This window comes from Macrobrachium rosenbergii, chromosome 7, assembly GCF_040412425.1.
Source record: "Macrobrachium rosenbergii isolate ZJJX-2024 chromosome 7, ASM4041242v1, whole genome shotgun sequence".
Classification (NCBI taxonomy): Eukaryota; Metazoa; Arthropoda; class Malacostraca; order Decapoda; family Palaemonidae; genus Macrobrachium; species Macrobrachium rosenbergii.
In genome coordinates this window covers 32,016,457-32,035,334 of record NC_089747.1, presented here as the reverse complement: position 1 = coordinate 32,035,334, position 18,878 = coordinate 32,016,457, and the positions used below count along the sequence as shown (strand labels likewise).

Genomic DNA, 18,878 nt, shown 5'->3' with positions numbered 1-18,878 from the left:
AGCAACGGGACCTACAGCTTACTGTGGAATCCGAACCACATTATGACGAGAAATTAATTTCTATCACCAGAAATAAATTCCTCTAATTCTTCATTGGCCGGTCAGAGACTCGAACGCTGGGCCAACAACGTGCTAGCCGAGAGCTCTAGCCACCCCTGCAGTGAAGAACTATAATCTAATATGACCTAACCTGTTACTTGTTAATAAAGAAAATTAAATAAAAATTACGCAATTCCTCAAAAATAAGAAAAAATTATTAAATAGACAAATGAAATGCAAGGACCAATGAAATACAAAATAAAAAATTTACCAACAAAGAATTCGATAGAATCCTAAATTCATAAAAGATTTAAGACAAAATCTGGCATTGTCTAAGCTTTGTGTGTGTGTATATATATATATATATATATATATATATATATATATATATATATATATATATATATATATATATATATATATATATATATATATATATATATATATATATATATATATATATATATATATATATAAGGCTCAGGGCAATTCGATTAGAATTCCTAAATTCATCATGAGATAAAATCTGGTTTTGACTAAGATTAGAAAAGTTAACCCTAGACAGCAAGTAAATTTATAAACCAGTCAAGATAATATTTGGACCTGCCAGTTTGAAAATGGTGGCCAAAAACAACTTAATTAGGACATTGAAGCTTATAAAATAATTCAAGAAAACACATGGAATTAAGACTAAAAAGGTTAAATGAAGACTAAGTAGGACTTAAATTCAATTCGATATCCAAAACATAATCAGTGGCAAAGTAGAAATATCCTCGCTATATGGTCTGCGGAAAACAGCGTCCTGCAACAGGCAAGTTTGAATGGTAATCAAGCTTTGACACAGCACGTCAATTCTGTGTTAGATTTTTCGTCTTGCGTGATGCAGTTTAAAAACAAGATACAGAACGCTAGAAAGAGAGGGAACGGCACTCTCGACAATTTTTGTTTGGAAGACTGATTCAACGGCTTTCCCATTAACTACTACTGACTAATCAGGGCGGCAATTTGGAAGGTGATAAACGCAGTGATGGCATAAAGAAAAAAAATACGACGAACACTAGAGGCAATAGATATAAAGGAGAACAGAAAGATAACATTGGACGTCAACAAGCAAATGGGGTTACTGATACCAGCAGATAATCTAAACTATGCCGGCAGAAGCGGGGATTCTGCGCTTCCGGTTTCATGGGACGAACGAAACGTGCTGTCTTCGTTCAGATTGAATCACTTAAGAAATACCAAGGAAACAAGACGTTTTCGTCATTATGAATATGGTAAGAGAACTGCTATATTGAAAACAGTTAAAAAATACATGTTACTGGAAATTGTCTGAAACACTCACGTAACATCGAAGACACTCTGAAGACCGTGAATGTAGAACTGCTGACATTCACAATTAGGACGAGAACGTGATGGTTCCTGAAAAGAACAAAAGAATTCTGAAACAACATTCGGCATACAACTAATATCTATGAACAGTTACTCTTGTATTCTTGTACCTGTTAAACACCAAACACTGATTTTGCAAAACACCAAACACTGATTTTGTAACTTCAGATTTCCCTCCCTGATTCTGTTTTTCCATCACTTATAATTGTTCACCATTCATGAGCTTTTACCTCTATCTTTTTCTCCGGTTTTACTTAAGCCTAAAATATATAAGCGCACTAGGTTGCCTGTCTCGCTGCTTTTGCAAAAATAAATAAATAAATCACAAGATTTGCAGACAAAAGAAATGTTTAATAAAGTACCTAATCGGGAAAAAGGACACTAAGAAATGGTATTAGTTAAGACATCAAGAGCAAAATTCAGAATAGTTTCAAAGACCTCCTGCGTATTCAAAGGTTTGTGGGACTATTACAGACATAAAGGCTAGTCTGCTTTTCTTCCATGTACTTTAAGTAACCCGTTCAACTTGAGAGAGGCCTTATTCAAGAATCATAGCAGATTACCGCCTTCATTCTGGCAGTCGAAAAGGAAATCCCAAGATACTTATGTTTTTCGTTAAAGACAAAATGTCAGATGACAATGATTATAATAACAATGAGCATAAGAGCACAAATATGATCTTAAGAGTACAAAATAATTCTGTTGGGTGTAATCTATTTCCCGAGTATGTGTAGTCGATACTACGCGATATTTGTGGCTTAATTTTGTGATATATGAAGTGTGCACGTGTCTGAACTATGTGTACTTTTACAGGATAAACAATGTCAGTGGTAATCTGCACTCTGACACATATTCAGCCAGATTACAACTCTGCCGCATAGATAAATAACATCCCATTCTTTAGATTCAGACATTAAAAAAGAAAACGTTAACCGTCGCATTATCCCTTCCTTAATTAACAGTGGTTCCTCATGGGCAAAATATGTTCCTCCAGCTGGCATTGGTTCTCGGTGCTTGAAAAAAAGGTCTTGGAGAAGGTGGTGGTGGTTGTGGGGTGGTGAGAAGGGTGGGGGTTAGCGGGGCATGGGAGCTTAAGCCTCGTCTCCGCCATTCACTGTTAAGTGTCCAGTGACTTTAGTTACAGTCTCAAGTTTAACGATGGACTTCATTGCCTAAAGCAGTGACGCTGACTCATACAGTCTATTAATGCAAGGCCACGAGGCATATTTGTTCTGAAGATATCAAGCTTGCAATATGTCGCTGTTCATTTCAAGATGCAGTTTCTGAATGTTTATCTTTTTAGCTTTTATCAATGTAATGTGTCGGGGAGCGCAATCCAACGCACACACTTTGGAAAAAATGAAAGTCAGGCTCAACCCGTCGAGAAACAATAGAACCACTTCTTGAAAGCAGATATTACGCCAGACTGGAAAAATGGAAGTACTTTCGAGAATTCGGAAGCCTGGCGGCACTCAAGACTCGCTGGGTGTTTGATTTTGTGTCACTGGTGGTTTTACAGAGCTGCAGGTTGTGACGATTTGTTTCAAGCTGGATTGTCATTTCGATGAACTTAGTTGACTTGAAAATATCTTTGGGAACAACATTACGTTCTTCACCAGGCGGGACTCCCGGTCGCACATTCGACAAGCAATAGCATATGATGGAGATGGTTAATTTTGATAAGAATCAGGTAAGTCCCACCAGCAGACTAAGGTTAAGCGTGACCTTGGCTTATACACCTGTATTGCATGCTTGCTAAGGATTATTTTACTCAACTGTTAAAATGTGCAGCAATTCGTTAAGCCTCGTTCAACATACATTTGAGAATGTAACAGGCTTCTCGCGTTTCGCAATGAGTTGATTAATGACTCACGTTATATTAATCTTTCGTGGAATCTTAGAATGTCCAGATCACCAATTTTTATTTATTTTTTTTGGTTAGCCAAAAACACTAACAACCCTGTGAGAGGACACATTTTAAAGAAATGCGGAAGAAATGAAGTAATGGTGTGGTTGCCCTTTGTTGCGAGGACACCATGTGGAAAACTAACCTAACCTTACCTTGCCTATAATAACTTACTAATCCGGGTGCTCAGCTCCACGATTCTTTTTACTTACCCGAGGGGTTGGTTAAAACCATATGAACGAAATAATACTGATTCGACCAAAATAAAAGTCGATCTTATTTCCCTACAACCAAAATGCCCTTGGCTAATACGCACATTTGTTTGAAAAAGAGTATTGCGCTTTCCTTACGGAACAAGGGCCTGTTATTGCAAGAATTGTATTTTATTTAATTCTAGTAACGAAAATTAGTAAAGAAACATCAGTGCAAACATGCAGCTGAGCATCTTTGTAGACAGGTATTACAATGCAAGGTTCTGCTGAAGAAAAGGTGGAAACTGGACCAAAATGCAATCTGGTTAGCAACAACGCAACAAAAACTCAGAAGCCAATAAGCTTTTAACGATGGAGAAGTGACTCGCAAGTTTGGAACGAGAGTCCCATTCAATCAACAGATTTTGCTCCAATAAAGCAGAACAATGAAGCACCTGTCCAATAAACTCTTCACTTAGCAATCCCACCTAGCTATTTTTCCTTCTTTATTTGTATATTCTTCTCAAACCAGTGTCCTGAAAATGAACACTCTGAGAATGTGTAATTGTAATAGCCACAATAACCTTCTCACCTCTCGATTTCTTCACACACACTGGATATAAATCCCCTACAAAGCCTAGGACCCAAATAATGAACATAAAAGAGGAAGGACAATTTGCGAACGCCTGTGAAGAAAAAAAAATCGTCTAAATTTAGTGTAATTAGTCTAATTTCTCGAGATATTTAAAAGACCTATTTTTGGGAGGGGCTTTTTCATCTATTATTTTGAAAGAAATCTTGCATAATTACTTGACCAAGTCATTCCCGTCTCTGTTCATCCATTCTTTATTTAAATCTTGCATGATTATTTGACCAAATCTTTCCCGTCTCTGTTCACCCATTCTTTATTTTGTTTTTACTCTTATTTTGTCCCCATACCGCCAAAACTGACAGTAAATTAAAATGACTGTTGAGACGAGAATTCTAAATCTAGGGACGTCACGTACCGTCCCAAAGCTCGGCACTTGCACCTTCATTATCCATACTTATGTAAGGGTCCAATAGTACAATAGTTGGTCCTGGGCTGGACGACGACAATGCTAAACCTGGAGTTCATTCCCTGTAGATTACCGTTTCTTATACCAAAAATTTACGGATCCACATATTGTTTTTTAATTAGTATTATTATTATTCACAAGGACGTACATTCATAATGAAGAAGCCATCAAGACCATACTTGATAAAATCCAAAAGGACAAACAATGCAGTCAAGACATGGCACATAGTAAAGTACGAAAAAACACAAATAAGAAATGTACCATGATCAACTGATAACGCCAAATGTCCCAGAGGTGTGGACATATTGGTCCAACAAAGAAAAAAGGAACAAAGAAGCCAGGCTAAGATAAGATTCGTTTGTTACGCAGGTGTAGCTTAATGACTTGTGTGTGTTTGTTTCGTTGTCTACACTGATCTAATTGTTTTATTATATGTTTGCGTGTAGTGATGGTTCCTCGTATGATTACATGTACTTGTTAGTTGTGCTTACTTGTTTATGCATATTTGTGCTTCTAGGTCATTATTTAGAAGTGGCTGTTAGTTTGCTTCTATGGCTTTTCCGTCAAGTTCTTTGCTTATCAGGCATGTCTGAATGTGCGTACGGTACTCGTCTGAACGTGTGTGCGATTGTTTATATGCCCTAGTCTGCTTCTGTGCTTGCGTCATTTCCGTCACACGCGTTTATTTATAATGATCTTACTTCTAGGAAGCGTGGAGCTCACTCACTCTACCAGGAACGGATATCATTCAGAAGGAAAAGAGAAAATATAGTTTGAGCAGAAATTAACAACTGCAATACAGTAACAATGGGAACTGAACGATAGATTTACTTGCATGTCGAAAAATAATAGATAAAATTAAATACAAGAAAAAAAATAGTGGCCCAAACTACTTTCCATGCTTATTAATTCTAGTAATAATTATTGTTGCCGTTCTTGTTGTGACTATTAAGATGGTCATAATCCAATAACCTCTCACTCAATGTGGACTTGTACTCGTGGTAAGATACGTACTGGCCCGAAGCTTGGACCAAAGTACCTTCATTCTGAACACTTCCCATGAGGCCAGTGGAGCAAGAGGCTCACCCCGGAATGGATGTCGGCAAGAGGTGTTCATTATCCAAGGACAACTGATACTACAAAAAATGTAACTATATACTTTGTGTTCTATAACGATTCTTGTGTGCTTAGCACCTTCAAGAACTTCTAAATAAGCAGAAAATAAGACCTTGATGAGGAACGAAAGCTATATCAAATGCAGTCCTGGCCCCTTTCCCGAAAACAACAAAAAAGAACGACCACATCCCTCTAACAAAAACATCAGTTGCTTTCGTATTTTTTGGCTGATACACCTTGAGTTTAGTTCTGGCTCACCGTGTCAGGTATATTCCATCTGTCTAGTAATTTAATTGTCAACAGTAAAATATTTTTTAAAATGTCCATTCTATCAATAACTGACTTGAAGGTGCAATATCCATAATGTAAAATAATCGTGAATTATCCAAAATGCTTCGGGAAATTAATTTTAAAAATTAGGTATCACTATTTTCATTGCAATAGTTGATAACCAAAGCATCTATAAACGCATTTAGCAAAGCCATTTTCCAGAAACAAAGCTAAATAGATAGCCTTTACTAGCCACACCATAAAAGAAACTTCCCGGAAACGAAATCACAGAGTGCCTGGAAGGCAGCTGTTCCTTTTTTTTTTTTTTTTTTTTTTTTTATTTCTTTCCGACGAGAAATTTGATCTTTCCTTCACATGTCTTCACGGCGCTGTCCTCCAATCACTGGGTGTTGTCGAACACGGGCCGCGAGGGGCGTGTCGCTGAGATACCCTCAGAGCAGAAACGGAAAAGGGAGAGAGGGAAATAGATAGTGAGGATAATAAATCGACACGATATACGGGCAAACTAGTACATGGAGTTTGGCATTTCTTTTTTTAGCATATAAAGGTTAGATTCATATGTTACACTTACATACACACAAATACATACATACACATTGGCATACATATAAATATTTGTTTTAACATTAAGCCATTTCCTCTAACATGGGGATGGCTCCCAATTAAAGGAAGACAATGATCACTGCCACTACTGAATTGTGTAAAAAAAAAAAAAAAAAAAAAAAAAAAAAAAAAAGCCATAATAAAATACAGCAGCAGCGTGTCAGACCCTCTTATACCCGATGTGCCATTAACCCTGTGGACACTCTCGTTTCCAAAATGGGAGAGCAAGGCCCATTCTCTCCGAAACCTGTGTCATTACTCCTATCCACCCTTCCAAGGCCTTCCTCTCAGCCTCCTTCCCAACATTTCCAAAGTCTATACTCTTTCCATAAACCTGCCATCCTCCACTCTTTCTACATAAGTAAACCATCTAAAAACTCTGATCCATCCTTTTACCTATACTAACTCTTTTACCTCCCCTACCTATCTCCACATTTCTCACTATTTTCATTCTCCTCATACCACAAATACTGCAAAAAAAAAAATCATATCTACAGCTCCTACCTTCTTTTCATTTGCATTCAGTGTCAACACTTCACTTCCATACAAGAGAACTGGTTCAGTCCCTTCACACTTTCCTACCCTGGCTTCCACTGGCTCTCCGAGTTTCTTCCTAATATTTTGCTATTTTTTTTTCTACACGTCTCTTAATTGTTCTCCTTACCATCTCAATCATATCTTGCACAAGCATTCTAAGACTCTCGCATCATTCAGCTCTGCTTAGTCTTATATCTTCTACATTCAACACTCAAAATGCTCACTCAATCAGTACATGACTGCATTCTCTCCATTTGCTTCTATTATTCCAAGATCCATTTCCTCATTAGCTTTTCACTATATTTACTCCCTCTAAGAACTACTTTTTTTCTTTCCCTGAATGCCTTTCTCAATTTCTGTCCCATTCTTTTACTATGCGCCTTCTTTTTCACTCTCACCTTCTTGACCACCTTATCTATCCTCCTGTATTCCAACATACAATCCTCCTTTCTGTCTTGCTATTGCACCTCAGATAATTCCCTTTTTCTTTCAATAAGTTCTCATCTCCTCAGCCCACCACTCCCTGATTTTGTTCTCTGTTCCCATAATCCTGAATCCACAAACACTTCCTACTAATTCCATTACCCCATCTTGAAATTCTACACTCTTCAAATACTCCATCTTCTGTGTATTTAAACCTAGCCAATTTTTCCTCTATTTTCTCGTTTACTTTTCTTACTTCCTCTTACAAACTCGTGTATCTTAATTACCCTTATAGCTAAACTTTCATCACTTCATTTCCTTCCTGAACTTCTGTCTCTTTTAACTTTTACTTCAATAAAACAATGATCGCATGAACCTCTAGTCACTCTCCTAACCCCATTATATTTATCTTCCGTTTCCATCCACTCTCAATAAATAATCTACCGCTCTTGAGCTGAATATTACATCTAGTTCAAGTGTACTGTATTTATAAAAGTGTTGTGTATTGTTGTTGTTTACTTTAACAACCGTTTGCTTGTTGCTGTTGTCAACCTTGCCGAAGTCACTTGGCTTTACGGGGTTAGTTAAATACCTGCCTCCGTACTGTGTGTACCTACTTTTGGAACTTAATAAAGACACCATGTAGCGGTTCGTTTCTCTTCTCACCGACATATCATTTGGCGACGAGGATGGCTACTAATATCGGCAACATTGAACCTTTTTTGAAGAGGAAAGACTTCAATGCATGGTGTGAGCGTTTTGACTGCTTCCTGCACTTGAACAAGATTACGGCAGAGGGTGAGTGTCGAGCTGCGTTTCTGACTTTGGTTGGGAAGTCGTCTACCTCATCCGTGATCTGGTTTCTCCAGAGGTGCCTACTGCCAAGAGCTATCATCAGTTGAAAAATTTTTGACTAACCATTTTGAACCCAAGAAAAACAAGTCTGCTGAGAGGGTTCAAAATTTCACCAGCGCTACCAGAAGGAGGGAGAAAATATGGCTGCTTATGTTGCTGAACTGAAGAAGAGCCAAGAATTGCATATTTGGCAGCTACCTGGAAGAAGCTCTTTGTGATCAGTTTGTTGTTGGGATCTCTTCCGAGAAAATTAAGAGTTAAATTGTTGGCTGAAAATGATTTAAATTTTAAAGAAAGCAGTTGGTTATTGCATGCAGTATGGAGATGGCTGTGACTCACTCGAGGAATATGCAGCAGGAATTGCCGAGAATTGCAGTGTATATAAAGTCAAGACTAAGTGTTGGCGATGCAACAAGTTCTCACAAGCCTAATGACTGTAGGTTTCGACATTTGAGAAATGCTTTTCATGGTCGAGTGGGACACACAAGATCAGCCTGTCGCAGTTCTTCGGATGGGTTGTGCACCAAAACAGGAAAGTAAATGCTGTTTCGGATAGCTGTGTCGGCGAGGATGATGTTCGGTTGACGGCAGCAGAGTTTAGTCTTCAGGATACAGCGGATTTGGATGCAGGGGGTCCCCTTCAAGTCGCTTGTATAAATAGGGTGTCTCCACCACCCATTAGATTGTACCCTGTTGTTAATAATGTCAAAATCTGTATGGAGTTGGATACTGGAGCCGCAGTTTCTATTCTTTCTGCAAATGAACTAAGGAGACTTCCAGGTATCAAGATTCGGCCTTGTGAGACTACCTTGACTACTACACCGGCGGCTGTGTTGCAGTTGTTGGAGAAGCGGAAGTTAAAAGTTCAGTATGGCGGCTATTGTGGTATTTTTAAATTATTGTTACTAATTCTAATAATGTATCCTTGTTTGGTCAGGACTGGTTAACTGTAATTCAGATTGATTGGGTTAATATTTCCAAGTCAATTAAACATGTTTCAAATTCTTGTAGTTTAGAATTGGATCAGATTCTAGCTAAAAATGAGGAGGTTTTTAGGATGATCTGGGAAGTTTCAGAGGTGTAAAAGCGAAAAATTAAGTTGAAGGAAAATACAAGTGCAAAATTTTTTTAAACCTAGATCCGTTCATTATGCCTTGAAGGAAAAAGTTACTCAGAAACTAAATAGTATGGTAGAAAATGGGGTGTTGGAACCAGTAAACTGCAGTGAGTGGGCCTCTCCTCTTGTTATTGTACCAAGCCAAATAATGATATAAAGGTTATGTGCTGATTTTAAAGTTACTATTAATAAGCATATAGAGGTTGACTCTTATCCATTGCCAAAACTATCAGACATTTTTGCTAGTTTAAACGGAGGGACTATTTTTTCAAAATTGGATCTCTCAAGAGCTTATGAGCAATTGGAAGTAGATGAAAGTAGCAGATATCTATTAACAATAAATACACATTTGGGATTGTTCCGTTTTAAACGTCTGCCATATGGAGTAGCATCAGCTGTTGCTATTTTTCAGATGAAATGGAAAAAATTACTGGGAGGTATTCAGGTGTAGTGGTGTATTTGGATGATATTTTGATTTGTGGTCGCACTCCAGCTGAACATTTTGAGAGACTTAAAATAGTACTAGAGATTGAAGGGAAGGGGCTTAAGACTGAAAAAGATAAGTGTTCGTTTTTGAAGGAGAGTGTTAGTTATTTGGGGATATATAGTAAGCAGGGATGGATTAAAAACTTGTCCAGATAAGGTTGCTAAGATTTTAAATTTAAAACAACCTAAAAATGTGTAACAGAGCTTAAGTCTTTTTAGGATTAGTAAATTATTATGGTCGGTTTATAAAGAACCTTTCAACGATAGTAAGTCCCTTAAATAAGCTTCTTAGAGCTAATGAGAAGTGGTTATGGACAGCAGAGTGTGATAATTCTTTTAAAAATCTCAAGGCAATTTTAGCTGATGCACCCGTGTTGGCTCATTATGATGTAAAAACCCTGTGAAATTAGAATGCGATGCTTCATCTGTTGGTATAGGGGCCGTGTTAACACACATATTTCCTAATGGGAGGAGCGTCCCATAGCTTATGCAGCACGATCTCTTAGTGCTTCTGAGAGGAATTATTCTCAAATAGACAAGGAGGCCCTTTCTCTTGTATATGGTGTCAAATATTTTCACCAGTATTTGTATGGTAGGAATTTCACCTTGGTTACTGATCATAAGCCTCTGTTGGCGATACTGAGTCCAGGTTGGGCTCCCAACTCTAGCAGCTGCTAGATTGCAACGTTATGCCATTATTTTATCAGCATACACTTATGATCTGGGTTCCGGGTATCCCAAAGGCATGCAAATGCAGACGCCTTGTCTAGACTCTGCAATAACTCAGAGAGGTTGGATGTCAGGGATGAGTCTTCAATATTCAATATTGAACAACTATATAAAATCCCTGTCAACTCCCGAGACATACGTTCTGCAACGAGAACCGACCTATTTTATCCAAGGTGTATGAATATGTTATGTCTGGGTGGCCTCACATTTCGTTGAGGAAAGAGTTGAAGCTTTTCAAGAGCAAAGAATTAGAATTAACTGTTGAAGGTGGTTGTGTACTATGGGGTCGAAGAGTAGTAGTACCCTTGGCACATCGCAAAGCAGTTTTGAGAGAATTGCATTCTGGTCACCAAGGTATTATTAAAACAAAAATCAACTGGCTCGATTGCATGTATGGTGGCCTGGAATAGACAAAGACATTGAGAGCTTGGTGCTGGGTTGCACTGCTTGTCAAAGTGTTAGAAATAAACCTAGTCCTACTCTCTTCATCCATGGGAATGGCCTGGTGGACCTTGGCAAAGAATTCATCTGGATTTTGCGGTCCCTTCTTGAGTAATTTTATCTTGTTATCATTGATGCTTATTCAAAGTGGATGGAGGTAGAGGTCATTAGTTCAACGAGTAGTTTAAACACAATTGGTATTTTAAGAGAAGTTTGCTTCCTATGGCATTCCTGATATAATAGTTTCGGATAACGGAACTGCCTTTACTTCATCAGAGTTTAGCATTTTTACCAAGGCTAATGGGATACGTCATATTTTTCTGCGCCATACAAACCATCAACTAATGGAGAAGCCGAGAGGGCCGTGCAAACTTTTAAAAACCTAGAAAGGTGAAAGGGGAAAATCTAAAACTAAAGCTTTGTCAGTTTTTAATGCAATATCGCATTACACCACATGCAACAACTGGTCTAACTCCAACCGAGCTTTTTTAAAACGTCATATCAAAACAAGATTGGATTTGCTTAAGCCTGATAAAGAAGCTGAAATGAAAAGGAAGCATGAGACACTGATTTCGGATACTAACCGTAAATTAAGAACTCTGAAATGTGGTCAACGTGTTCAGGCATTAAGTTTTTGCTCGGGGATCACCTAAGTGGGAGAATGGTGTTATTGTCGGACAGACTGGTCAGTTTCATACAGTAAGGTTGGGGAAAGGTGTGGCGTCGACATATCGACCAGCTTGTTGCTGTTCCTGAATTTCAGTATTCTGACGGTTCCATAACAAATGATCTTTGCTTAAGCTCAGAGGAAAGGTATGAAAACAAATTTTCTGATTATTGTTTAGAGGAACAGTCACCACTGGGAGAATCTGTAACTGAGGACTTGAGTAAGTCCAGTTCCGACAGTTCATCTAAGGGGGGAGGTGAGCCTTTGTCTGTGACTTTGGATGATCGTGTAACTTTAACTCAGAACTCCACCAGTGAGAGGCGTTACCCATTAAGAGAACGTCGTCCGCCGGACAGACTTGCGTATTCTTGATGTGTTATTTTAAGTGTTGTAAAACAAAAACAAAAAAACAAAAAAAAAAAAATATTTATATAATTAATAAAGTTCCTAACCCGTACTTTGGATTTTTACAGAATTACGAGTTCTTGAATGAAGGATGTATTTTACATATTGTAACTGTACTTATTGTAACTGTGCTGTATTTTACTATAGTGTTTTAAGTAATGAAAATTTTCTGTGCTTTTATGTTAGCGCGGAGGTGTTGTGTATTGTTGTTGTTTACTTTAACAACCGTTTGCTTGTTGCTGTTGTCAACCTTGCCAGAAGTCACTTGGTTACTTTACAGGGTTAGTTAAATACCTGCCTCCGTACTGTGTGTACCTACTTTTGGAGACTTAATAAAGACACCATGTAGCGGTTCGTTTCTCTTCTCACCGACATATCAAAAGCATTTCCTTTGACAACTCTGTAATACGATCAGCTTATTTCCAAACGCACTTCAGCAAAAGACTATCCATTCTTATTTACTCGACGAACTCCAAGTCACCCCACATCATCACTTTCTCTGTCACCCACTTTTGCATTTATATGCCCTGGCACAATAATCATTTCATTATCTCCAAAAGCCACACTTCCATTCTTTTCCCATTCTGGTCGGCAAACACTCACTACCACAGCTTCTATTGCACACCATACTCAACCTTACTCATACAATTCTCGATCAAACACATTTATACTCTTTCACTCGTCACCTGAGCCTCTAGGATCTACCAAGCATTACACCTTCTTAATTCACACACATACACTCTCTCTCTCTCTCTCTCTCTCTCTCTCTCTCTCTCTCTCTCTCTCTCTCTCTCTCTCTCTCTCTCTTTTTTAAATATATTTACATGTGCACGTGATTTGATTATCAGCTGAAGCCATATGAAATGTTAAAAAGAAAATTATATTGTGCCAATATCGCTCCTCTATGAACATTTCCTGTGGCTTCAGCTTTATATATATTATTAAATATATTCACTGCCATCGTCTCCATGCTTAGCCAAAATAGGGGTCAAACTCCCATCCACAGAGGAGGGGGAACTCCAGGGATGGCCAGTGTCAGAGTCAAGGGGAAGTTTTTGGGTGCAGCTTCGAAAAAGGTCAAATCAGGTAGCTAGATTACAGTGATTCACAAGGAATTCAGAGATTCAGGGGTAGCTATGCCCCCTTACCATGAGGCCTACCTTGGTGAACCTCTTGATGTCTTCTTTGCCTGCTGGTACCTCTCGTTTGTTTCAGAAAGCCGTTGGAGACCTTGTTTTGAAGACGGCAGCGTCAGCCTGAAGGCTATATCTCCAGGAGAAGCAGTTCCTCCCGCGCCTGGCGTTCGTCTGTCTTGACCCAGCTCCTCTTTGAGACAGACGTATTGCTTCTACACGCCCAAAGGCCCTTTATGATAAGTAAATGATTTACCTAATAATAAGTACTGTACTAATTTTCAAATAATAATAATAATAATAATAATAATAATAATAATATACTGTAATTACAACATTTATGCATTTCCATAGTAAGTAAATGAAAAAATTTGAACAAATTTCACCCTGTCTTTTTTCCTGAGCCTTCGAGCTCATGGGGGAGGGGGAACGTCTCAAATATGTCAAATTACTCTAGATGTTGCCATTACATGATCAGGTCAGTTTCTCTTCTTTTTTCCTTCCTTTCCCTCTCTCTGCCAAAGGGTAGAATAAGAGAAATAGACAGATAGATAAATAGATACTAAGTTCAGCCCTTCTCTCTCGCTCCTCTCTCTCAGGAAAAGATAACACAAATTTTGTAAAAAAATGGATTAACATTCCTCAAGAGATTAAAGAGATAAAACTAACTCTCTCATTTCAAATCTCTCTCTCTCTCTCTCTCTCTCTCTCTCTCTCTCTCTCTCTCTCTCTCTCTCTCTCTCTCTCTCTCTCTCTCTGAAAAAAATAAAAATTTGTAAAGAGAAATAGATTAGCATTCCTCAAGAGATTAAAGAGATTATAATTAGAGTCTCTCAGGAAAAAATAACATATAAATTTTGTAAAGAGAAACGGATTAAATTCCTCAAGAGATTAAAGAGGTGAACTACACTTCCCTCTCTCTCTCTCTCTCTCTCTCTCTCTCTAAACTCTCTCTCTCTCTCTCTCTCTTCTCTCTCTGCCAGTACAAGGCTGGCTGAATTTTGTTGTAGTAGTAAAACTCAAACTCTCAGATTTGGCTGGGAGGGTTTAAAATGTATATATTTTTAAGGGTAGAGAGATGTTCAAGATGACTTTGAAATGATATTAATAATATAATTTTTTAATAGAGTAATAGGATAATAATTTTAAAAGTATATTTGATGTAGGATGATACTTATTGTAGACATCAGTTGGTATTTGAACTTTCAAGATAGGCAGTTATAACAAACTTAAAGGGGGAGGTTATATATTAAGATTTTAACTTCTCAGGAGAAAGTCCATGAACGCATATCCTGCAAATATGGGAGTTCACTGTGTGTGTGTGTATATAAAATTTATATATATAATATATATTGTAACAACTGTATGCTGCCATCGCTCTCTGCAAACTTAATTTAAGAGCCAAATTCACACACACACTGGGGAGGCCTGACTGTACCTGATAGACAAAGCAATTGGGAGTTCTGATGGGTGAGAGTCAGGAAAGGTCTGCAGTAGCAGTTAGATTGGGCCCCATGGGAGTAAACCTTGCTGGGAACTGAACGACCCAGATTTTAATCCCTGCACACCAATCTCCAACTTTCAGGAGCTCTGGTATTGCTTCCAGAATGTTCTTTCAGATGGTCAGCTGACGGAAAACGCCCTTTAATTGGTTCTGTCCTAGTGCTGAATCAACAGTTATAAAAGCAGGTCAAGACCTGTGTTTGTACCTCAGTCTTCTCAGTCTAGCACCAGGTTGCGCCAGTGCCCGATCATGCCCATTTTTCTATACGGCACTGTCTCTCTGAACTTGAACACTACCAGGCCACAAGATCCTGTGGAATACACAACCGCAGCCATTCAGCTGGATCACAGCCATACACCAAAGTGCATTTTGTCCATTCCATGGTACCATGAAAGACATTCAAGTATACCAGTTCTCTGTTCCTTTTTCTACTGAACCTGCTTCATTTAGTGTCCTCTTTGAACTCTCCCACTCAATTCCCAGTGATATTTAGTCACCCAGTGTTCATTCCAGCAAAGTGATATAATTTTAGTGACTTAATTGTCCCTTGTTCATTGTGAATTAATTTATTCATTCCTCCCATGTGCCATTAATGCTAGGGAAAGAACCCATTATCCATGACTTTGCCTGGAATTATTCTATTTCCAGATACGTGTTATCTCAATAACCTCATCTCTTCCACACCACCATCTTGCCTGAGTGAAATCTGCCCAAGGATGGCAACAAATTCAAGATTGCAACATTTCGAGCTATAATCTCCTGTAGCTGATTTGCAAAATAAATCTCCTTGTGTAATTCACTGATCCAGTGAATCTCAATTGCAGTCTAATTGTATATAAGTCATTATTTATTCCAGAAAGCTAGTGGAGTTATAGTTGCTGCTGATCTTATCACAGTTACTTTATTAATAAATGTCGTGAGTGTTTCTCGTTTTTTGGCCTGCTTATAACTGGGTGTAATAAATGAATTTATAAGTATCAGAGTTTCCAGTGGTGACCTTTTCCCAGTAATTCATGTGAAAAGATATTTCATTCATGTGAGTCTGCTGATGTGTTTTAGTCATGGTAAGTGGTTATGCAAAATCTTTAGGTAAAATCCATATTACATCTACCCCTTCCCTTTTTAAATACATAAAAGTGACGACCTTTTCCAAAGATTCTTTGTCAAATTAGTAAAATAGCATTGCTATAAACACTATAGACTATGGATATGATCAAAAACAAAAGAAATAAATTGATTTTGCAAACAACCTAAATAGGCAAGATGGTACAAGGAGAGAGGCAATGTGTTCATTTGTCAATGTTGTATATGGAAAATGCATTATGTAGAAAAAGTGTTGAATAAGTGCATGACTAAATCTAAAAATTTGCAAATAAGAAATTCAAATTGAAAGGTGAAAGCAGATTCTTCCATAATCAGTGACTTTAAAATTCCCGCCTGGAAGCTTCTCCCGAGCTAGTCAGAGCAGCGAGTTATCAAGTTAGGCTTTACTAGTCACCTTGCTTAAAGGGAGAGTAAACAGGAAAATTGAATTTCTAGCTAGATTAGCTTAGTGCAAAAGTGACATGAGAGTGTTGCGCAGCTTCTTTCAGATAGGAAAGGGCCATTTTGTCAGTCCCTACGACATAAGAATAACATGCCTAGGCAGCTCCAGGCTCCCAAAAATAGATTGGGGTGGACAAGGAGATTCACTCAGTCAAACCACCTAGCCTGCTAAAAAGAAACCTCAGCTCTTGTTTTCTTGAAAAGCCTTAGTAACATAGACCTATTATTGGTGTTTTAATAAAGTAACTTTACTTCTATGCATATGATTGAATCATTCCATCAGAAAACCTCACATTTTTCCAAATTTCGGACTGACATATAAACGAGGGCGTATGGTTGGAGGTGTCTGCCAGTGACGTCACGCGACCAGTCAACGGTCGGACCACCATCCACGCCGCCTTCCCAGTTGTAACCCATCACACATGATCCCATCAGCCTGTCTTGTACACTGCTTTGTTTGTAAACATTGCCACATTGATGCTGTCCCACCAAAACAATGGTATTCAGCTGTCAATCACACTGGAGCCATTTCAGTGGGAGGGGTCTCCTGAAAGAAATTGGTCAAACCTGGGCTGAATGAGCCTACTTTAAGACCCATGCAGTTCAGTACTGGCTCGACGCCCTGGACTTCACAGAATACGAGGACCTATTCAATTGGACGATGCTGGAGGATTTCTTCCAGTGTGCTCCTGAGTCCCTCACCATGTATCTCAACAATAAGTAACCCAAGACCCTCATGGAAGGCTGTCGTATGGCTGATGTTTGGGAAACCTTTAACCTGTCTTCCAGCATGTCTCACTGATGAACAGTGCCACCTGGTCATATCTCAGGTCAGTTTGCCCAAAGAACGGACTCCCTTCCAAACCTCAAGTATGTAACCACTGCCATGAAATTGGACACTCAGAGTCTGAGTGCTACTTTAAAAGGGGGAGCTACCAAGAAACACCCTTCTAGGCAGCTCAGGAACCAACATGGCTCCTCTCCATCCACTTCCAAGCAAACCTCATCACCCAATGACGCCACACAGCCAGTCAAGCCCATCCGGGAGAGACCCTGTAAAGACTGTGGTACCCCGTCACTACAGTGGTGGATATCATGCCTGCCCACAGCATGGAAAAACTACCAAGCACATGCACATCATCAGTGCCACGTCCGCCAGGCATGGCCTTCTGACATTCCTCACCCTGAGAGGTTGATACTCTGGTAGTCAAAGTGGCACCCCTTGATGGCTCTAGCTGGCCAGTTGATCTGCCAGCTATGGTGGACATAGCGTTAGACATCTGTCTGATTGTCAAAGTCTTGAGCTCCAGGTCTTGTTGGACCCTTGGAGCACTCAGAATCAAAAGTCATTGGCATAGTAAGGTACACCCTGGGAGGCATGGTCGAGTTCCTGTCCGGAGTCGAGACCACCCCTCTGGGGATGTCCTCTCCCCAACCCCCTGCATTGCCTGGCTACCTTCACAATGAAGGCATCAACTGTAACAGTCAAGACGGGAACACTGCAATGCTGGAAGGTGTGCTCCAGTCAACAAGATCACCTTCCACCTACTGAAATTGCCAATGGAAAGTAGCACTTACAGTAACAACTCAAAGCTGATTCCTCCTCTTCACAGAAAGGATGGCCAACAAAAACTTCCTCCCTCACAGTGAAAGGAAGCTAGCAAGACACAGTACCACTGTAAGACGTGCAAGATGAAAGGGCACTCCACGAATTGGTCAGGATGCCCCAGCAAACAATGCACAACTGTCACCCAAACCAAAAACATTCCTGGAGGCTCTGACCTCCTCCTGGGACAGTGTTCTCTGTCTCAGCCCAACTCAGGATCACCTAGGGGCTTTGCACCCCCGGGTTCCTTGTCAGGCACTCCTGACCTAAAATCTCTGCCAGTGCCACTTGAGTGCCCTGAGCAGTTCCATTCTCCGTCCCTAACAGGCGTTGAGCAGTTACTGGAATTGAACCCTGTGCCTGGCCCTGCCTTAGTGCCGGTGCAAGTGCCGTATTACATCACTGATCTTCCTTCAGGAGATCACCCAAATTTACTTGAGTTGGTCATTGCAAATTGAGAGCCGCCCGCACCCAATAATCCTTCTTCCCCGTCACCTCAGTCCTCAGGATGAACCTGTGGCAGACCCTACTGCTACATCTTCTCTGGTTGACCAGGAACCATCCTGTCAGGATGCAGAAGCTTAAAGAGATAAATCAAAACAAACTTCAGTTGTCAGAAGAGCTGGAGTAGAAACCTTCCTCTCTCCTCTCTCTTGCCCTGCCCAGCCACTTCAATATAAGTCGACAGCACTCCTGGCCTTTCCCCAGAGTCGGTGCCCTGATCATCTCCTAGGACTTTCGTAGATAGACCTTGGAGGAACCAGAAGAAGAAGAGAAACAAGCGGAAAAGGTCCTATTAGCCTACATGAGCCACAAGCTCTCCTTGGCACTCGTTGT

General features: G+C 39.5%; 1 long non-coding RNA gene across 3 annotated transcripts in view; it reads right to left on the bottom strand.

Moving 5' to 3' along the window:
• The window catches only part of LOC136840283 (uncharacterized), a 273,057-nt gene that overhangs the window by 175,605 nt on the left and 78,574 nt on the right, over nucleotides 1-18,878 (bottom strand). For all 3 annotated transcript variants that reach the window (XR_010853572.1, XR_010853573.1, XR_010853574.1), the window contains exon 3: nucleotides 1,382-1,458. This is a non-coding gene — a long non-coding RNA (uncharacterized lncRNA). The remainder of the gene's footprint in view (nucleotides 1-1,381; nucleotides 1,459-18,878) is intronic.